General features: G+C 41.6%; 1 long non-coding RNA gene across 13 annotated transcripts; it reads left to right on the top strand.

The window, feature by feature from the left end:
• The first annotated feature begins 13,397 nt into the window (after positions 1-13,397).
• LOC124652174 lies at positions 13,398-16,580 on the top strand. Of its 13 annotated transcripts, none has more exons than XR_006987616.1 (6): positions 13,593-13,616; positions 14,071-14,146; positions 14,403-14,515; positions 14,602-14,717; positions 15,020-15,136; positions 15,840-16,580. It is a non-coding gene; the product is annotated as an uncharacterized LOC124652174 (long non-coding RNA). The 13 variants fall into 13 exon arrangements; XR_006987618.1 differs by having other exon boundaries at positions 14,385-14,515; XR_006987623.1 differs by lacking the exons at positions 13,593-13,616; positions 14,071-14,146 and adding an exon at positions 13,398-13,422.
• The last annotated feature ends 4,264 nt before the right edge of the window (positions 16,581-20,844 follow it).

Here is a 20,844-nt window from a genome sequence, read left to right as displayed (position 1 = left end):
TTCTTCCTCCACTTGCTTTAGTTGCTTGTAGCATTTTTAATTTGCAAAGTTCTTAGTTGATTTGAGATTTCAAAAATTTTTCTGGCCAGTAATAATAAACTTAATACCCAGAAAATGTGCATTTTTCAAAGTTTTCAAAAATTCGCGAAAATTATACCGTTGGTCCTATTTTTCGACGAGGCACCTGGGAGCACCAGAGGATGACCTGTGGGGCACCAGAGGGCGCCACACCACTGGCCGGCGCGGCCAAGGAGGTGGCCGCGCCACCATGTGGTGTGGGCTCCCCTCTGCCCCACTTTGTCATCTCTTTCTCCCAGCACCTTCTCTCTCCCGAAAAAACTCGAACCAATTTCCTCTCACTCGCGTTTTTGCTCAAGAACTCCAGATTTCTCGATCTCTTTGCTCAGCTCAGATTTCTGTTGAAATTTGGCACATTTTCTCCTTGGTATGTGACTCCTCCACCCATCCAAGTAGAATTTTGTTTGGTTGAGTATATCTTGAATATTTTGCTGCTGTAGGTAACATGTTTAGTGAGCTTGCATGCTTGTTCTAATTGGTAGAAATTAGTTTTGATGCATGATTAGTACTCTAGCAAGTTCCTATGGTAGTTTCCCTCAATTATATGTCACCAAATCAAGTTTTATATTGTTTGTTGAAAATTTCAGAAAATGAAGAAGTTCAAATTTGGAGAATTGTTCAAGAAGGGAACAACCAGCACCGGGAGGCCTTCTAGGACCGCCACCCAAATTAGGCGGTCGTACAATGAGGACATCATCGCGCCTAGCTTCGCGCCAGAAGAGGACAACGGGCCTCCTAATGCTTCGACTTTCCCATGCTATGATTTTCTAAGGAATGCGGGGATATTGGAGGATTTCTTAACCCTTGTCAACGGGGCGGGGTTAACCACCTATATGGGAGATGAAAGGGAGCAATACTATATGCTCACAAAAATTTTCGTCGAGAGCTTCCGAGTTCAACAACAAACAATATGAGCCAACGGTTGCATTCGGGATCTATGGTAATCCTGTTACTATGCAATTGAAGGATTTTTGTCTTGCGTTGGATATTGTCCCTGCAGGTACAGCAAGTAGGATTGATGACAACCCCGGGACTTGTTGGAGCTCTATCGAGGGATTACCGATGATGATTGTCGCACCATTCTGCGGGGCAAGATAAGGAACATTCAACTCCCCGCCATTAAGTATTTTGCGTATTACATTGCTACTAGCATGCTTGGTAGGGAGAACACTAGTAATATCTCTAGCTACCATCTTGCTTTCCTGAATATTGCACTTCTTGGTCAAACATCCTATCACCTTGGTGCTCTTATTGCTCGCCGCTGACTACCAGGGGACCTATTTTGGAGGAACTATTGCCTTGCGTGTTTTAACATATCTAAATCTTCCTATTGATCCTAATGATGTGCCATTGGCCCCTAGGAGACTTGATATTGCTGCTATGAAGAGTCATCATTTTGTGACTACTGATTCTACTTTAGATAATATGGTCTATAGAATGTTGTTTTTCGACGGGGATGAGAAAGAAATTCCTCTTCCCCAACCGAGGTTTGTTCGGTATTGACGGGCAATCATGGTCGTGCACTAAGGAGGAGGTGGATGAACATATGAAGATACAAGATTTCCACCAGCAGCATGACTCCGAGGATGTCGAGCCTTCCTATGATTACACCGTCACACATCCCGGTGCGTCTTCTAGCACATACCGGAATACGATCCATCTTCGTCATACTACGGAGGCGCTACTTCATGGGATCGATGGGATTGAACTCCACTTAGGCCAAAAGCCTAAGCTTGGGGGGAGCTATACCGGCATCACTCATTCTTTGCATATTATGATTGCTGGATACTTGTATATACTTGTTTAGTCTCTTTGAGTGGTTTTCTAATGAGAGGAAGATGATATTTGGGGAAGTGCTGCCTGAAAACAGATTCTGGACTGTTACCGTAAAAATTCGTGCGCCCAGCCAGAACAGTATTTTGAGTTGCAAATTTTTGTGCATGTTCCCCAGGTTGTTATCTAACTTTCATTAGTTGAACACTTTTCGAACTGAGCAACGTAAGATTTTTGTAAAAATCGATTTCTGTACTGCTGTCATGTTTTGGCAGATTTCTGCCATCTCGCTTTTCTGTGTTTCTTTTAGTTTGCTATTTCTTGTTTCCACTTTGTTCCTTTCCAAAACACAAAAAGACCAAAAATATTTCTGTTGTTTCTCTTCACCATTTGTTTGCTTTGGTTTCTTGCATTTGTTTCGCTTTATTCACTATTGCTAGTTTGCTATAAGAAAACCCAAAAAGATTTTGCTTTGTTTGTTTGTTTCCTCTTGTTCTTATTTGCAATTTGAAAACACCAAAAATATTTGCTGTTCTTCTTTGGTTTGCAAAGTTCTTTATGAGTTCAATGGTCTTCGGTGGCTGGAGCGTGGTTTTCATTTCATATTATCCAAGCTACACAAGTGAAAAGGCAATAATGACGATCTACGACAATCTGATTGTGGTGAGAGAGTTGGTATGAACTCTATTTATTTTCATTTTTGTACATATACTCATCCATGTGAGCATGCTTAGTTGGTTCATATGAGGTATATGTTATTTGAGAAAGTCTAGTAGTTTATGATCTCTCATGTTTAGCTCCAATCTATTAATATGAGTAGCATGTCATGGATGTTTGCTTGCATTGTATTATTCATAAGTAAGTATGGCATTGTGGTATCCTCCTCTGAATAATTCATTTATATCGACTTGGCACATGCTCACGCATGCATATGACTGAACAAGAGTCAATTAAGCCTCAATGATCTATATTGTTTCGAGTTCTTGTATCACTTTTATGCCTCATGTTAATTTATTTTGCCGCAAGCATGATTATGACGATTCTTGCTCTCTTGATTTGTCGCTCCCTAGTCTTTTTGCTAGCCTTCACTTGTGCTGAGCGGGAACGCTGCTCGTGCTTCCAAACACATGAAAACCAAGTTATTCCGAGTGTCCACCATAAATACCTATGCATGGCATTTCAAACCATTCCAAGTAAATTCTCATGCGCTACCTTTAAAATCTTCAAAATGCTTCTTAATTTGTGTTAATGTTTCATAGCTCATGAGGAAGTATGTGGTGTTTAGCTTTCAACCTTGTCATTTACTTTTGACGGACTCTCATATGGAATAGTGGCACATCCAGCTTATCCAATAATTTTGCAAAAAGAGCTGGCAATGGGATTCCCGGTCCCGAATTAATTAAACTTAAATAGACACTCCTCCATGGTTTGTGATTGTTGGACGGCACCGAAGGATTCGGTTAGCCATGGCTTGTGTAAGCAAAGGTTGGGGGAGTGTCATCATCATAATAAAACTAAAATAAAAGGCACTCCTTCATGGTATGAGATTGTTGGCGAGGCACCCGAGGATTCGGTTAGCCATGGTTTGTGCAAGAAAGGTTGGAAGGAGTGCCAAATAAATATGCAATAATTCATGGGAGCCGCTCTTGAAAGTCCGGTTGGCGAGGTAGTTAGTGTACCCATTACCATTCGTTGACAACAACAAGCACCTCTCAAAATAATTTTACTCCTGATTTATAAAAATGAAAAGCTCTAGCGCATGTTAATCCCTGCTTCCTCTGCGAAGGGTCAATCTTTTACTTTTATGTTGTGTCTCCATCCTTTCTTTGAGCACTTTCTTGAGAGCACTAGCTTGTCATTCTTAGTATAATATGCTTGTCTCAAAATATGATTGATTGTGGTATAACTTTGATGCTTTTATCTTTGACAATCACTACTTCTAGTCCTTCTATGAACTCCGAGAGGTGCCGGGCATTTATGTTTTGCCAATCAAATACGGGCAAGCGAGATACCACTTTATCATACTCTCTTATGAACATTGCAATCCTGCTTATATACATGATTCATGATGCTTATTATTAATTGTTGGTACCTCTTCATGATTGATATAGTCTGTTAGATGATCTTATTTGCATGTACCTTGTTATGAGCTGCTCAAGTATTAGCCATATCATGAGAATATATACATCATATGAGCAAATGTGTTCGTGAAAGTTCTTTTATCGCTCGGTTGTTAAGCTGAATTGCTTGAGGACAAGCAATAAGCTAAGCTTGGGGGAGTTGATACGTCCAAAACGTATCTACTTTCCCGAACACTTTTGCTATTGTTTGGCCTCTAATTTGTGTATTTTGGATGCAACTAACACGGACTAACGTTGTTTTCGTGGAAGCTGCTACGGTGTCTCGTTTTTGTGCAGAAATCCAACTTTCGGGAAAAACCTCGGAATTTATGCGAGAGGCCCTATTTTCCCGAGAAACTAACGGAGCCGAGAAGGGCAATTGAAGTGGAGGCCGAGGGCCCCACACCACCGAGCGGCGCGGCCCGAGGGGGGCCGCGCGGCCAGGTGGTGTGGCCCCCTCGGCCGGCCTCCGACGCCCCCTTCGGACTACTTATTCGCCTCGACCTAAAAACGCACGGGAGAGAAGTCGAAGTCGCCGGAAACCCTCCCGAACGCCGCCACATCGCGAAACTCCGTCGCGGGAGCCGAAGTCTCCGTTACGGCACTCCGTCGGGACGGGGATTGGAGGAGATCATCACCGCCATCACCGCCAACGCCTCTCCATCAACCAGACAATGTTTCCCCCATCCATGTGTGAGTAATTCCCCAGTTGTAGGCCGAAGGGGATGGTAGGGATTGGATGAGATTGGTCATGTAATAGCATAAGATTGTTAGGGCATAGTGCCTAGTGTCAGTAGATGGTACTTTTATGATATTGTTGCAATTTGTTATGCTTAATGCTTGTCACTAGGGCCGAGTGCCATGATCTCAGATCTGAACATGTTATTGTTTCATCATGATATTCATTGTTTATGGTCTTACCTGCAAGTTGTATACACATGTCGTTGTCCGGAACCAATGGCCCCGAAGTGACGAAATCGGGACAACCGGAGGGAATGGTAGCGATGTGAGGATCACATGTGTTCACGGAGTGTTAATGCTTTGCTCCGGTACTCTATTAAAAGGAGTACCTTAATATCCGAGTAGTTTCCCTTGAGGCCCGGCTGCCACCGGCTGGTAGGACAAAAGATGTTGTGCAAGTTTCTCATTGCGAGCACGTACGACTATAATTGGAACACATGCCTATTGATTGATTAGTACTTGGATACCGTTTTATTATTATACTGCAAATGCCCTGCTATGATTGTTACATGAGTTTCTCTCATCCATGCAACGCCCGTCATCCGTCCCCGTGCCTACGGTATTTTAATCCTGTTGTTTACTAAAATCACTACTGCTTGTCTTTGTTACTCTGCTGCTTGTTATTTCACTACTGCTACTACTATAAAGCTGTTACCTCTTGATAAACTCCTGCGAGCAAGTCCGTTTCCGAGTGCAGCTGAATTGACAACTCCGTTGTTAAGGCTTTCAAGTATTCTTTGTCTCCCCTTGTGTCGAATCAATAAATTGGGTAATACTTCCCTCGAAGACTGTTGCGATCCCCTATACTTGTGGGTCATCAGCTGCCGCCCGTGCCGTAGATCGCTGCTCCGGCTTCCACCGCCTACTGCGCCGCCGGGCTGCCGCCCGTGCCGCAGACCGCTGCACCGACGAAGCTCGCAGCTGCCCCTGCGCGCCCACCCCTGTAGCTTTGCCGCAGGGCGCTCCACCTCCGCCGCTCGGAGACGTCCCTGCGCGAATCCCACGGCCACCGCCGTCCCTATGTAGAGCTGGACTCCTGTGGTAGAACGGGGACAAACGCGAGGCAGAATGGTACGGGAGGTCCATCCAAGTCGTCCCTCCGACAACCGCCGGCCTCTCCTGAGCAAATATCTTCTCAGGTCGGGAAAGGAGGCCCTCGAAGGGTTGCTGCCAGAGGTGATAGTCCGCGCTCCAGTTTCCCGCCTCCATCCTCTTGACCTGCCGGCGCTCCAACCGCCCATCCCTGGACCGACAGCGCCAGGGCCGATCCTGAGATTTCGGGGGCCTGGGGCGAATCAGATTTCAGGGGCCCTTAATAATATCACTAAAATAATAATTACTATTTTTAGCATGAATAAATGTTACCCAAAAGTATTTAAAGTGAGTCCAAACACATTTATAACCGACAATTTATAGATATTAGTTTGGACCATCAACTCATATTTCTTTCAGTCGCCACCGATGACATTGTCTTAGCTTGAAAAAAGAATCTCACCAGAGGGCTTTAGAATCTACGACCAATGCATGCCTTGCTATTTGACATCATCACAATAGAACTCGTCACCAATAAAGACGAAATATGAGACGACGCATATGACATGACTAAGTAGATGTTTTTTCCTTATTCTAAAAAGTGGGAAAAACAAATTATCATCCAATCCTCCTCGATTTGGGATCTATAAACTAAACAATATATTTATATATGTATATAAGGAATTTTACAAACAAAATGCATATAAAAGAAACATTTATATCACATAATTTATGCATAGTGTATTAAATATTTGCTCCAATATCATATCGACTTCGTTGGCCATGGCCGAGGGTCGGTAATTGGTAGTCTCCATTTCTTGTCTAGCAAACGGCTGAACTGTGTCATGCACGGAGAATTATATCCGTACCTAGCCATGGCTATTTGCAATCCTTTCTTTGCCAATTATTATAGAAATTGATGATGAAAAAAGAAATGCATACGACTTTTTTAGTAGGAAAATGGGCTTCGACTATGTGTTTGCATTTTCTCTCCTTTTTCTGAGCTGACCGTCTTTGCATTTCCTGGATTCATTTCTGTTGTTAAGATAAACATTTCTGTGATTCATATCTTGCAACCACGGTCGGGGCCCCATCGCACCTAAAGGCTTGGTAAGTTGGTAGCCAGCAAAGGAAAAAAAAGGGCTAACTAACGGAAGAAGGCCCAAACTAAGAAGGAAACAAGAAAAAGGCCCAAGTTCAGAATAACGCTTCGTCGTCGTCCTCCCAACTGTACGAGAAGAGGAAGTAACCATCTGCTCTAATGGCGCACGCATGAATTCCTCTACCGTCGTCGCTAGCTGGAATTTGGGGCCCCTTGGTCTCTGGGGCCCGGGGCGGCCGCCCCGCCTGCCCCCCCTCAGGGCCAGCCCTGGACAGCGCCCCGCAGGTTTGTGCATCGCATGGACCCGGCATCGATCTATCCACACCTTTGTTGCAACCCAGCAGTGCTCTGCCTCACGCGGATCGAGCGACGCCCAACCTTTCCCGTAGTCACACGAATCCCGGCCACACTCCACCGTTCCCTGGGCATGCGAGCAGGGGCTTGTGTTATGGAATAGTTCGGGGTACCGAACCGGAATTAGGGGCAATCTATCTATTATATACTAAAAGCAAAATAAGGGTGTTTTCGAGGCACCAAGTTAATTCACATCATCTAAATTATTTAGTCATTTAGATTAATAATTTACGGCTAGAAATAATTAGAAGTTACGTAATTACCTAACATAGGCGAACGTGACAGGTCATACAACCAGGCTGGTCATACATGAAGCTAACAGAAAAACTGTTCGGTAACAAAAACAAAAAGGAATCAAAAGTTAATGATAAGCATACACATGAAGTCAAGATAGATGCAAACGGTTTGATTTGATGGATCCTCCCGTATGTTAGTAGAACTCTTGATGTGGCCGTTAAAAAAAAGGACTCCTGCATACGCTAGCCTAAAGTTGCATCTAAAGGTATAAACGATGCCCCCCATAGGGGGCTTCACAGCGCTCTGAGAATGTGCACCGTCCGATTTTTACACAGACTAGCCCAAAATCGATCTAAACCGCTCGTTGCTGGCAGCACAGCAGCTTCTGGTTGGCGCAGAGCACGCGTTTGACTTTTACCTCGTCAGTCCTTGGCGCTAGTGAAATCCATGCGATGGCAAATATCTACCCGCGTTTGGCTGTATTTGGGTCCTACAGTCGGTCGGGTCCACGCATCAGTCGCTGTGGGTTGTTTCTGGGTCGCGTTGGTCTCGCCCCGGCCGTCCAAAATATCTCTGGGTAGATAGGGGTACTTTCGACCTTTCGCTGATGGTATAAAAGGCGAATCCCACGCTAGGAAACCCTAGCCGCCGGCTGCCAATCCGCTCGCGAGTCGCCCGCTCCTGCCCTCCCCACGTTCTTCTCCTCCCTCTCTCCTCTATCCTGCCTCCTCCCTGGTGCTCAGCAGAGCACGAGGTGCCGCCGTATGTCGTCGTCCTCCCGATCTCAGCGCCATTCTCCTCACCCAATCGCTGGTGTCCCTCACCTGGGAGCTTGGTCTCCGACGAGCACGAGAAGAGGAGGCCGCTGCTGCTCGCCCGGAGCTCGGTCTTCGACGAGCGCGAGAGGAGGAGGCCGCCGTTGCCTTGTACAAGGTGGGCTGCTGTCTCGCCCAGCCATCCTCCTTTTCCTCCGCATCGGGACTGCCTCAGCAGCAGCTGGAGCCGGCGGTTGGCGTGGGGACGGTGGATCCCGGTGGTCGGCGCGGGGACGGCGGATCCCGGCGCCTTGAGGTGTACAGCCGACCGTGAACTGCAACCTCCAGCCATGGATGAAGGCACTTCGGCTGTGGACTGCCTCCTCGTCTCATAGTCTTCCTCGTGCATAGCAGCAACAGCAGGGAACCGAGCTCCCTTTTTTTCCTGACGTGGAGATGAGGTGATGCTCTCTTTTTTTCCTTATTTGCCTCCTCATCTCTTCTTTAACTGTGTTTCAATTCTTTCCCACTAATCATCATGTAGATGCTATTTTATCTCTGCCTAGAAGGTGTTATACAATAATCCTGCGAGGGTGCAGGAGAGGTTGATCCATGTGATATTGTGCGTTTATTTACTAACTTTGCTTTATCCTGCAATTTATAATCCAATGGGAGCAATTCTTTTGCAATTGGTTTAGAATTTTTTTGCTCTCTATATTTTGCATCCCTATTTATAAGGTTTGAAGTGGTGTGTCTTTGTGGTGCACATGTTGGGTTAGATATAAACTGTAGTGCATGGTCTTTGTTTCAGGTTACAAGAGCAGAGATGGAGTCGCTAGCGGTGGTCATGGGTCGATGGTCTAAAAACTGACTAGAGTAATTCTTCTCCGTGGTATATGGTACTAATTATTTACCCTCAAATATTGGACACATTTATCTAATGCACAAACTCTTTCATGTTTGTAATTTGTCAAAAATGTTGGTACCCTATTTCAGTGTGTAGGTTGTCAAAATAAGCTTCCTGCAATTGGTCCTGGGTGGAGTGTGAAACAGTTCTGAACCAGCTACCAGGCAGGTAGTGACTTGGATGGTAATACAGTTACATGAAAGGAGTACAAATCCATGACGTTCGCATCCAGGTAGCCGACACCATGGCATCCAGTTTTCTCCCAGCCGTGAATAAAAATGTGTTTCTGCTACATAATCACACTCAAATTCATTACTCTTGATTTTTGCCTCATGTTTTTGTAGGTAGTAAACAAGGCAGTCCGGTTGGCCAACATTGTGCCTTGCATTTTGAGAAAGACCCTAAATGATGTTCGGTTCAAAGGTAAGGCCCCCTTATACAATTGCAGAAAACACAATTCCGCAGGATACAACAGACTTCTCAAATTTTTAACATTGGCGACAGGATACACAATTCCGGCTGGATGGGGGTTGATGGTATGCCCACTAGCAGTGCACTTGAATCCAAATATTTACCTACATCCTCTCATTTTCAGTGCTTCAAAGTTTAAGCTCTGTAGACTTTAATGCTCACTGGGTCTGGTTTTTTATAACACATCATTACCTAGCAGCATAACGTATTTTCCACTGTAATTTCTATGTGCAGAAAACACTTACATTTTTTACGCTAGGATTAGAAATATAAGCTGGGTTTGGGCGAATTTGTTTTTACAGTTTGAACAACCTGCATCTTAACACTGGCATGCTTTATGGTTTTAACAACTTGCAACACAATTCATCCGATCTGTGTTCAGGAGAGAGGTTGGGGCCATGGTATATTCAGGTATGGTTTGAGGGATGCTACTTTATTTTGCATCTGAACCAGTGAAGTGCAATTTTCTTGAATATGACATGCCTTATGGCAGAAAAGAAGAATCTAAAAAAAGGCAGGAAAAAAAGGGGGGAAGCATGCACCGACGTAGGCCAGCATTGGCTGGAGGTCCCTCACGGGCAGGCATATTTCAGTTTCTTAGTCACGGTTGCATTTTGCATATCGTGGAGAATTCAGTTTCTTAGTCATTGTTGTAGTCAAGGCAATATCACAATACTTCTCTGTCAAAATTAGTTTATTTTGCGAGCCTACCCTCCATTTTCATCAAAATAAAAAAATCTTGAGTGACACCATTTTTATAGGGTATATGGGAATATTAGCTTACGTATCATGTCTTTTTTATCTCTGTCAGATTAATGCATGCATAGAGTAATATTTTGTTCATCCTTTAGGTGTATTTGGTGTTAGTGTAAAAGAAAATTTGTATGATCAGTACAGTAGTGGTTTTCTTGCAATCTACTTTTCCTATTTTGCTCTGCTTGCGATGGTTGATTATTTAGTTCTCTAACTTTTATAAAGTGTGATTTTAGGTTCTTTTCAACAGCAATATTTGAGTCATGTTCGGCCGTATCAGTTGGCTCTGTTTGTTATCCTTTTTCAGAGTGTTCATCTTCAGGTGCTATGTCAGGTAATTTGTCTTCACATGATCTTTCTTTTCTGATTCTGCATCCTACCCACTGCTTTGGATCAATATGAGCTTTTTAATTTGTAGGTCGTTACATACACCTTTGTCGAGATATTAGTTCTTCAATTAAGTTTATGGTGGATCAGTAATCTGATTTGTTCTATGGGCAGTCCAGTTCTGAGCCCCAGCCATCACGTTTGCATACAACATATATCGTAATTTTTCCAATGTTCGTCGTACAATGCATGACCATTTGGAATTCCGAGGATGCATATAAATAATATCCAGATAACCATTCTAGAGTCTTCGTAAAATTTATTACTCATTTTGTAGGCACTTCTAATTAGTTATACTATTATGCTCCATATATAAAAGTTAATATATCCCTATGAAATAAGATGAAGGATCGGTAACAACACTAACAAATGTTTTTCCAATAAAAACCAATCGGGCGGCAAAGGCATATTGATATTCCTGAAACGAGATGAGTTCCCTAGAAAAGGCTAGAATTCCATGGGACTCATGACACTAACTATATGGTTTCTTTCTCACTTATTGAGCTATATTTAATGGTCGTCTTTCTCATTTCTAGAGCTATATGCCTGGTAGTAGTGAACAATTTGCAAGTGTGAGTATAAGCCCTTTAGATGTACCAACGAGTGGAAGGATCCAGGGGAAGACAAAATCAAGGTCAACTTGGTTTAGCCCTGTAGCAGCTCTCCAGAGCTTCATGCTAAGATACTATAATTGCACTATTTGTGAGAATGATTATTTCTCAGTTTTCAAGTACTTTTTGTATTTGCTCCATATATACTATACATTATCTTTCCTGGATTCCATGGGACTCGTGATGCCAATATGTATGTAAAAAAGAGTTCGGTTTTATTAATTCAAGAAAAAAAGAACATACCAGCTGATGGCGCGTCATCTTGATCAAACATGTTCGTTCAGCTCCTGCAGTTTCCTGTTCGCTGTGGCTGCTTGCCACCGAGTAGGCCCTTCTCATCCAGAGCTTCACTGATAGAATCAGCACCTCTGAAAAGCTAGATCATGACTAGGGCCAGACTTCATGCCAGTAGAATGAAGCTTCAATTAATTTAGGCCAACACAGGAAAGAAATCTTAGCATGCCAATAATTGATAGAGAGGATTTCAGAGCTGTCAATAAGATACTGGATAAATTAATAATCAACAGTCCAGAGAAGAACAGCATACCAGTTAGTTGCACATCGGCCAGTTTCGCTTCTTGCTGTTCCTGATCCGTCGAAAGCCGCTGCTGTTCATATCTGAACGAATCGGTACGATTGGTACTCACAAAGGTACTGCATCTTGACCAGCGACGGAGCTTCGTCGCTGAGCCACCGCATAGCCAAAGCGGAGTTTTCTTCTGCTTAGATTATGCCCATTTAATTCAGATGTGTACATAAGACATCCATGTGTGAAGCCCACGTGCACATGAATTGTATTTACTATTTCTATAGTTGTATTGGATTCCTCCATCTCATTCCAAAAGTGCGTTGTTGTGAAGAGTAACCTTCACCAAATGATAGAAAATGAGAGTTAAAATTTTAAAATTTACACGGTTTGGACCACGCAAATATTTTTGTATTTGGCATTGCTTTTGGTTTGTTTTCCTGGGTAGAGCATCTATTGTGTGTTCACCATTTTTGTCCTAAAAAATCTTTTCGATTTGTCATTGACCCATGTGCTAGCCTACTACAGGAGTAATTATGCAATGAGTGATATCCTTTTCCCACGGGTTTCTGCATTAGTATCGGTAAAAGTTAATTTATTGCGTATATGACCTCAGGTGTCTCCTATGAGGTAGTACAAGGATTCCTTATTTGCAGTTAAAGAAAGGATCAGTTATTTAAGAGTGTCAGGTCTACATAGCTGGGGTTCCATTCTCCGCTATGTGCGACACCCATTGCATGCTGTTCTCTTAGCCATTTGTAAGATTTTTTTTTTTTTTGTAATTTTCTGGATGGCACTACAAATTTATGGGTTAGTTTGGATACAAACTTACGGCCCAGAAATCAAATTATGCACAGAAATCCACCGGAGAGTAGCATGTGGTGGTACTGCAATCAAATTATGCAAACTTTGCTTATTTGTATCATTTACTATTGCTGCGTTTATCTGCACAAGGTAGATATTTTAGATGTCTTTCCTCCTCAGCATAGCAAGCATGTGCTACTGAATTTTTGTGATCTCTAGAGTTTGGTTTCTTCTGTTTCCGCTATGGTGATCCCAGTTTAGCTAATTTGTCTTCTACTAAATCTTCCAGTTTTAGGATGGACACCAAAACAACTCACCTTGGGTTGCTAGGTTCTATTTTATGTCCATTCCATGTTCTCTTGATGCTTTATGGGATTAGACATGGATTATTTGTTCCTTTTAATTTACAAGTATTGCTTTTTTAGCTTCTGCCGGAATCAGACCTGAAGCTTGCTTTACATATCTAGATGCAATCTTTTGTGCAATAGTTCAGCGAAACATCAAATGATATTACTTATTTTAGCTCAATGTTGTTTCAGAATGGATTTTAACTATGAGAACAAGGCAGTGCCAGCTCAACTGGAGAAAACGCAAGAGTTGTTGGACAAGCACATAGTACACGTCTGGCCATGCCCTGTTTCACCTTTCTCTCGTCATGACAAGAAGGAAGAGAAGTCTCTACAATCCTCGAGGGAATCACCTCTAGCAAGCAAGTAGCTCCTAAAGAAATTTGATGATTATGACGCCTTGCAATGCCCCATTCAGCTTTAGGTAATGAGTTTACTTCCATTGGCATGTTACACTATAATTGGTTTCAGTTCTTGCGGTTTCTATTTCTCTTAGTTACTTTGGTAGATTATACCAGCTGCAGCTAACATTATGTGTTTAATGGACAGTTTAGTAGACAGCTGGTTAACTGCTTCTTGAAGTGACTGTATGAAGCAAAGCTATGGTTCTTTTCGAAGGTACTTGGTGCTTGGACACATGTAATTGACAGCTGGTTGTATTTTCAATATCTAAAGCTCTTTTGTACCTCAAGCCTATTTGCTAGAGCTTTTGTTGTTACATTTCTACGTATATTTTTTTTACTGAAACAAGTTATTTCAATAATTTTTTGATTTAAATTTAAGATGCTCTAAATTAAGATATATTTGAAGAGAACATATGACTCAAATGAAGCATGACTCAAATTAAGACAGCTGTAAACCAACCTACTGATCATTTTTTTGCTCAAGCATGTATTTGCCTTTTTTATGGCTTTAAAATAGTTACAACAACAATGAACTTGAGTTTCCAGAATACACCTGAGTCTCTCTCACTCCCATCTATCCTACTCATGCTTTATCAACTTAGTACATAAAAGCAGTTTGTTAGTATCTTTGCTTTTTTTTAGATACTAATTCATGATCTTCCTCCAAGATGGCTAGAGAAATGGCCCAGGAAATCAGCTTTTGTTAGACTTGCTGGTGAAGGAGATTGGTCCCATCAATTTAAGGTTGTAGCTTTACTCAGGATTTACCGTTTCCATGTATAGTTTTTTAACTATGCTTCCCTGGCTAAGAATGTCACATATTGTATGTATATAGCTGGTGGTTCAATGGCGGGAACCATACATGAAACCTTCCTTGCAATATACTTTTCCCTTTGCTATGTAGAATAACTGATGCCCTGCCTGATGTGTTTGTGTGGTGTATTGTTCTAGATTCTTATTATCTGTATTGATAATGCCACAGTTTTTTCTGCCTTTGTAGATGAAGAGTAGCGAATTGTTTGGACTGAATTCTGAATATGCTGCATTTGTGCCATGTGAGAGAAATAGCATATTGTTATCATCTTGAAATAGTAGACAAAAATGTACATTGAGGTGAGCTATCTTGAATGGTACTTCTTTCATTCCTCTGCATGCTTTCGCTTTGTTGCTTTAAAACTTAAGCATGTTATTCTTTTAAGGAGCTGGTCACTTCAGTACAGACTACAGAGAGATGACGGCTTGAGATATAGTCGCAGTACCATCATTGGCTGCAAGAATTTGCTCCCTGGAAGCGGAAATGTCAAGACGGTAGCCTGTAACCACCTCTGCATTATTATGAATATTGTTATTTATGTTTAGACATATCTCATACATTCGAAATTATTAAACTATGTAGCTAGCTTAATTAATCTACACATACATCAGATGAATTCTCCCATTGTACATGTAAATTTGATTTTCCTCTCTATGATGGATATTGGGGCTGAATAAATTACCGAGTGATGACTGATGATATTGTGTACTTGCTGCAAAAAGAAGAAAAGTAAAATTGCTCGAATTATGCCTTTTTAGTACAGATTTAGTTCCAGAATGCTAATTGGTTGTGTTAAACTGCAGCATATTTTCCCCTCACGTGATGAATTCATAAAAGAACAATATTTTGGTTGTCCATGCAATCCAACAATTGAATGCAGTATTTTGCTCATACAAGAGAAGCAACCAAAGATCATACATGTAGGTCCTCTCTCTCCCACTCTCTCTGCCCTCTCTCTGCTTCTCTCTCTAATCCTTGTACAAATATTTCAAGGTGTATAGTTGCTAATATTTTTATGAGCATCTTTTGGGGTCTGTATGCAAATAGTAAGGTCATGAGAAATCTGCCATCCGCTATTTTTCCCTCTGCGTGTTGCCTTACTTGATTTTAGTGTTGTTTGTTCCTTTCGCTGAGGGTGCACTTTGTTTATGGAATAAAGCACGCAATGATTCTGGCAAATTGCTTGAGGCCTTGAGGGTCTGGAGGAAGTAGAAGAAATAATTAACCAGTGGCTAAATTATCTCCCCTACCTCCAGATATTTATAGGTTCCTAAGGAGCATATACATCGTGTGTTATGAAAGTTATTAGGCATATGTGCCGCACCATATGTGCAATGGTAGCTATTTTCCTGTATTCTCCTTAAATTTGTATGGGTGGCGTCAAGCATTATTTTAGTTTTATCTTTGCTTGTGTATATGATAAGATATGAGATATACATGGATTTTTAGCTAAATTGAGATTTTTCTTTTATAATTACTTTGCAAGTTCTGCAGTTTAGTCATTAGTATACTTCCCTCATTAGTTCATATATAATGATAGAAAGTAACAAGTAGACGGTCTTCGCTCATACGTACAAGGGCGTTGTGGTGAGGTTAGTCGCTGTCTAACTTCATTGCGTGCAGCAGCTACAGAGCTCCGCTGTCTCCATTCCCGTCTGCACGCTGCTGCCTCTATCCTCTTCCCCTCTTCTTGGTGCATATAGTGCCTGGCTGGTCGGACGCTTTTGATTGCTGGCCTACGGTTTGAGGTAAAAATGTTTTGGGCAGATCGCAAATGGAAGAATCACAGCGCACATAAAACTAAGGGCACTATCATGTTTTGAGGTACAAGATTTCGTGATTTTTCTTCACATTTGATCTTTAATCTCTTTTATTCATTTTCATAATATAAGATTGATTAGATGAGATATTGCTGCATGCTTATATGCTTAAAAAAAGGTTCTTGAGGGGCTCTCCTGTGCATTATATGATTGTACCTCACTCTCCTTGTGTGCTCAATGAAGATGAAGATACCCTTTATTTCCTACAGTGGCTTGGGAAGGGGAGTAATACCGTTACTTACTGGGTAAAAGGCCAGAGAAACGTTGTTGGGTTTGCTCCCAGTGTAGAGGTCTTCCATGGCGGTGCAGGGCCAAGGTCCTCCATTTGGTGATGGCAGTGGTGTTAGCATTTGGTGGTGCACCTACATTAGATTTATGTTTTCGATGCGTTGTGGCCTCTAAAGATCGAACTGCAACGAGATTATTTAGATGTTATAACTTTTGTACCTTCTATTATTGTCAAAAGGAAATACAGAATGTTAGTTATTGTAGTATATTTAGCTATTTTCTTGATTGTGTATAAACATTTCTGTTCTTTTCCAAATTTGTGTGTTTAGTTATAATATCACTCTATTAATTTTGTTTTCTAAATCCTCTAAAATGCATTTCTATTTAAATGTGGATCTGTTCGAACTTCACGGGATCGTGCGCCAAGGCGCACATCTAAATCTAGTATCCATGACAGGCAAGACTATCTGGTGCGTATGTCTTGATGACAAATCATAGAATATGTGCATGTTAAGATATTTCAGGGTAGGTTTTTTCTTCTTGCCACGAAAAAAATACCGGTGGACGTCGGTAAAAACGGTAATATACGGTTCGAGATTTGTCAGATAAAATTTTGAATTTGTTCAAAATTATTTGAAATTTGAGCTAATTGTTTGAATACCGATATTGTCCGGTATTGCAGTTTTCTGGTGGTTACCGGTAAAAACGGTTTTGGCAAAAATTCAAAATATCATCCGAGAAAACGTCCCTCATCCGGATGCACCAACAATACACGGTGAAATATGAGTGAAAAATAGAGAGCCATCTCGCCATGCCGGTGGCCCGTGTGTCACCGACATCCTACATGCAAGTATAAGACGACCACACTAATCTTGGACGTAACTTGCGTTAACGGCACTGGTAAATACGCTTTACTAAAATAAATGCTAAGAAACTGCCCAAGATTTGTGGAATAAATTTGAAATTTTTGTAAAAAGTTATTTAAATTGAAATTAATTATTTGAATCCCCGTGACTTTTGTCCATTAGTACAGTTTTTCAGTGAATCTGCTAAATACTACACCCTAAAATATGTAGTGCGATTTAGCGTATAATCTATCTAATTAAAAATGTTACATGTAGGGTTAAATAGATGTTATATAATTACATAACACGGCCGAACGTGGCCCGTGCTGGTTGTATATGAAGCTGAGTGAAAACTGATCGGTAACAAAAATAAAAGAAATCCAAAGTTGATAATATATATGGGAAGCCAGAATAGGCCTGTCCTCTAAATTCTAAGAGAAATTTCCAGAGCTGATCATCATCACTTTCTGATTTCAGCTTAGTATGATTATATTTGAACAGTTGTAACTTAAAGTTGTGGCTACACGATTTAACTGTAGTTCTAAGTCACCGAGCATAGATCATTAGTTATGTATTGTAGGGTAAAGTAACTATGTTATATCTATTTGCATGTATAAAATCAGTGACTAATACATGTTAAAGAAGAGCCCGCTTCAAATATAGATGAGTTCTAGATGGACACAGAAAGAACTCGGATTAACCCACCTTACTTGAATTATTTAAGCAATTGAATTGTAATTAGTAGATGACATTTAAAAGATATAAAGCAAGTTAATCACGTAAATAGCTCATGTGAACAGATTCAACATGTTATAACCCGCATTGTACTTCATAAAATGCTCAAGCCAATAGCGACAGGTGTTGCGCTCATGCATAGAATATTTTTTCAAAACAAATATATATTATCTAAACACAAAACAAATTTAGATATCCGTGAATGTAGATAAATCCAAGTCACTTGATTCGATAGCCTCTAGCTCAAATCAATTCCACTAAATCATCATAGTCTTATTTTGGTTTACGTATTTTCTAAGCACCCAAAAATAGTATTTATTCTTTGGTCAAATGCTTAGTGCCAATGAGTTTGTTTAATTTGGACACGTGATGAGAATTTGTTCTCTGAAATTTGAGAACATGATATTTTAGAAAAGAAGAGAAATAGATACATATAGAGTTACCTAAAGCTTTTAAACGCTGAAACCACACAGCTAAACCAATTGTAGTATTTGTAGTGCTTAAAAGCCCTACCAATAATCTTGTCGTGTCAATAGAAAATCAGATGAACATCTCACTTATTTAATGTGCACTTGACTAAATAACCAAGCTTGGATGTCGATATTTTGTTAAAAGAAGGGTGACATCAAATGTGCACATTAAAAACTACGCCCTCGTATTTGCGAGGGCCACTATGCTAGTTAAAAAGAACAATAATCCAAGCGTTTTTTCACTTATTTGTGGCACTGGAGGGTAATTTTGCACCAACTTTGAGGGCAGTTTTAAGTTAAACGAACGACCAAGGAAAAAACCCTTTTACTTTTAGGGATTTCTATTTTCGCGTCCTCAGATCCTTAGTTGTACTCAGTTTTCCCCAGCCGCTTAACTTTTCCTCAGTTTTCCCCTCCCTCTAGTTTGAAACCCCTCGCAGACGCTCGGACGGAAGGGTAACCGCCAGTTCAGATGCCTTACCGTTACCGTTAATCTGACGGGTGGGGCTGCACAGAGGGAAGTTCCTCTCTGACCGTCTCATGCTGACGGGTAGCCATCTATCTATCTCTGACGTGTGGGCCATTTTATTTCCTGATTATATACGCGGTGCTGCCAATGACAATTGGGGCCGCTCTATAGGGCTGCCGCAGCCAATGACCAGTGGGGTCGTCTATTTTTCAGGAAAAGACATATATTGCCGCTCTGTGGGGCTGCCGCAACCAATGACCAGTGGGATCGTCTGTTTATTTAGAGAAAATTATATATTGCCGCTCTGTGGGGCCACCGCAGCCAATGACCGTTGGGCTCGTCTATTTATTTCGAAAATATCATATAGAGCCGCTCTGTGGGGCCGCCTCAGCCAATGGAGGTGACTATTTTCGTGTTCCGACGGTGACGTAGTAGTGGCGGCGAGCATAGTTTGGAGGCTGTGGTGTTCGAATCATGGTGGAAATTGCGATATTATTTTTACATGCATAATATATAGAAAATAGCTAGATCTCTAAATCGATGCATATGAAGCTACATATATATTCTTGATCATAAATTCATAATCCCCTTATCTAAAGGGGATGGATGCATGGCTTCACGTCGTCGTCGCTTCCATCGTCAGTATCTTCATCGTCTGAGTAGTAGTACTTCCTGCACATTGTTCCGTCGAACACCTTCACTGTGAGCACACCATCGCCTTCATATTTGAAGTGTAGGAAACAACCGAAATCCACACCGTGCGCGATGACGAAATTCTCCCAGCCCTTGTCGAGGTACATCCGGCATTGTCCGTCAAATAGGACCTCCACGGTCCAGAGACGAGGGCCGCAGTCAGCTGCTCGCAGATACACCTTAGCTGGCTCCTGGTCGTCAAGATAGTCCGCAAACTTTTTTGGGAGAGCCTGTAAAGAGATCGAGCGCCGATCGTTTGAAATTAAAGGATTTTTTTAGAACATGCCCATAATTAATCACATGCATCATATATGTAGGAACGCGTACGCACCTTCTTGACCAAAGGGTCTTCATAGGCGACGATGAAGAACTCCTCTATGATCAATGGGAATGTTGACGGTGGCGGTGGCAATGATTATGATCCACCACCCAGGCCGCCCCTTCCCCTTCCCCTTCCGGTCGGCGTCCGAGACGTGGAAGCCATGGTAATGGATCAAGTATATGTGAACGAAGAAGAGAGAGGCAGAACCTATTGACACAAAGGATGGCCGTTGTGGGTGTTTATAAGGGAGAGATGATCGTTGTGGGGGTTTACACAATAAATTAAGGAGGAGGTGACCGTTGTGGGGGTTTACACAATAAATTAAGGAGGAGATGACCGTTGTGGGGGTTTATATGTCAACAAAAAAGTAATGCGGACTATCTTGACGGAGATGGAACTTCGTGATATAGTTTATCATTTTACCGTGAAAACTAATGCCTAAAAGAAACGGTAATTCGTGATAGTTTATCATTTTACCGTAATGGATACAATAAATCGGTGATTGTTTATCATTTTTAGCGTGAAAAGTACTCCCTCCGTTCTCTTTTAATTGACTCGGATTCAGTACAACTTTATACTAAATTTGAGTCAATTAAATAAGACCGGAGGGATGGCTACAAGAAATGGGTGATGGTTTATCATTTTTCCGTGAAAAGTAATGGCTACAACAAATCGGTGATGGTTTATCATTTTTTTGCGTGAAAAGTAATGGCTACAACAAATCGGTGATGGTTTATCATTTTTTGCGTGAAAAGTAATGGCTACAATAAATGGGTGATGGCTTTTCATTTTTTGCGTGAAAGGTAATGGCTACAAGAAATGGGTGATGGCTTTTATCTATCTTTACTATTAAGATAAAAGCGCCAGGTGGCTTTCCTCCAACAACAAAAAAGGGAGCTAAGACTGCTTAGACTGCTCATAGTGGGAGTAACATAGCTAGTAACATCACACATCTCAAGGCAGTTTGGTGACATGGCATGCCAATAAATGAAGAAAGAGAGTGAGGTGGTAACTAGCTATGTTACCATAAGGCTGCTCATAGTGGA

Source organism: Lolium rigidum, chromosome 5 (genome assembly GCF_022539505.1).
Source record: "Lolium rigidum isolate FL_2022 chromosome 5, APGP_CSIRO_Lrig_0.1, whole genome shotgun sequence".
Taxonomy (NCBI): Eukaryota; Viridiplantae; Streptophyta; class Magnoliopsida; order Poales; family Poaceae; genus Lolium; species Lolium rigidum.
The sequence above is the reverse complement of the archived record's forward strand: the minus strand, read 5'-3'. Positions and strand labels throughout refer to the sequence as shown.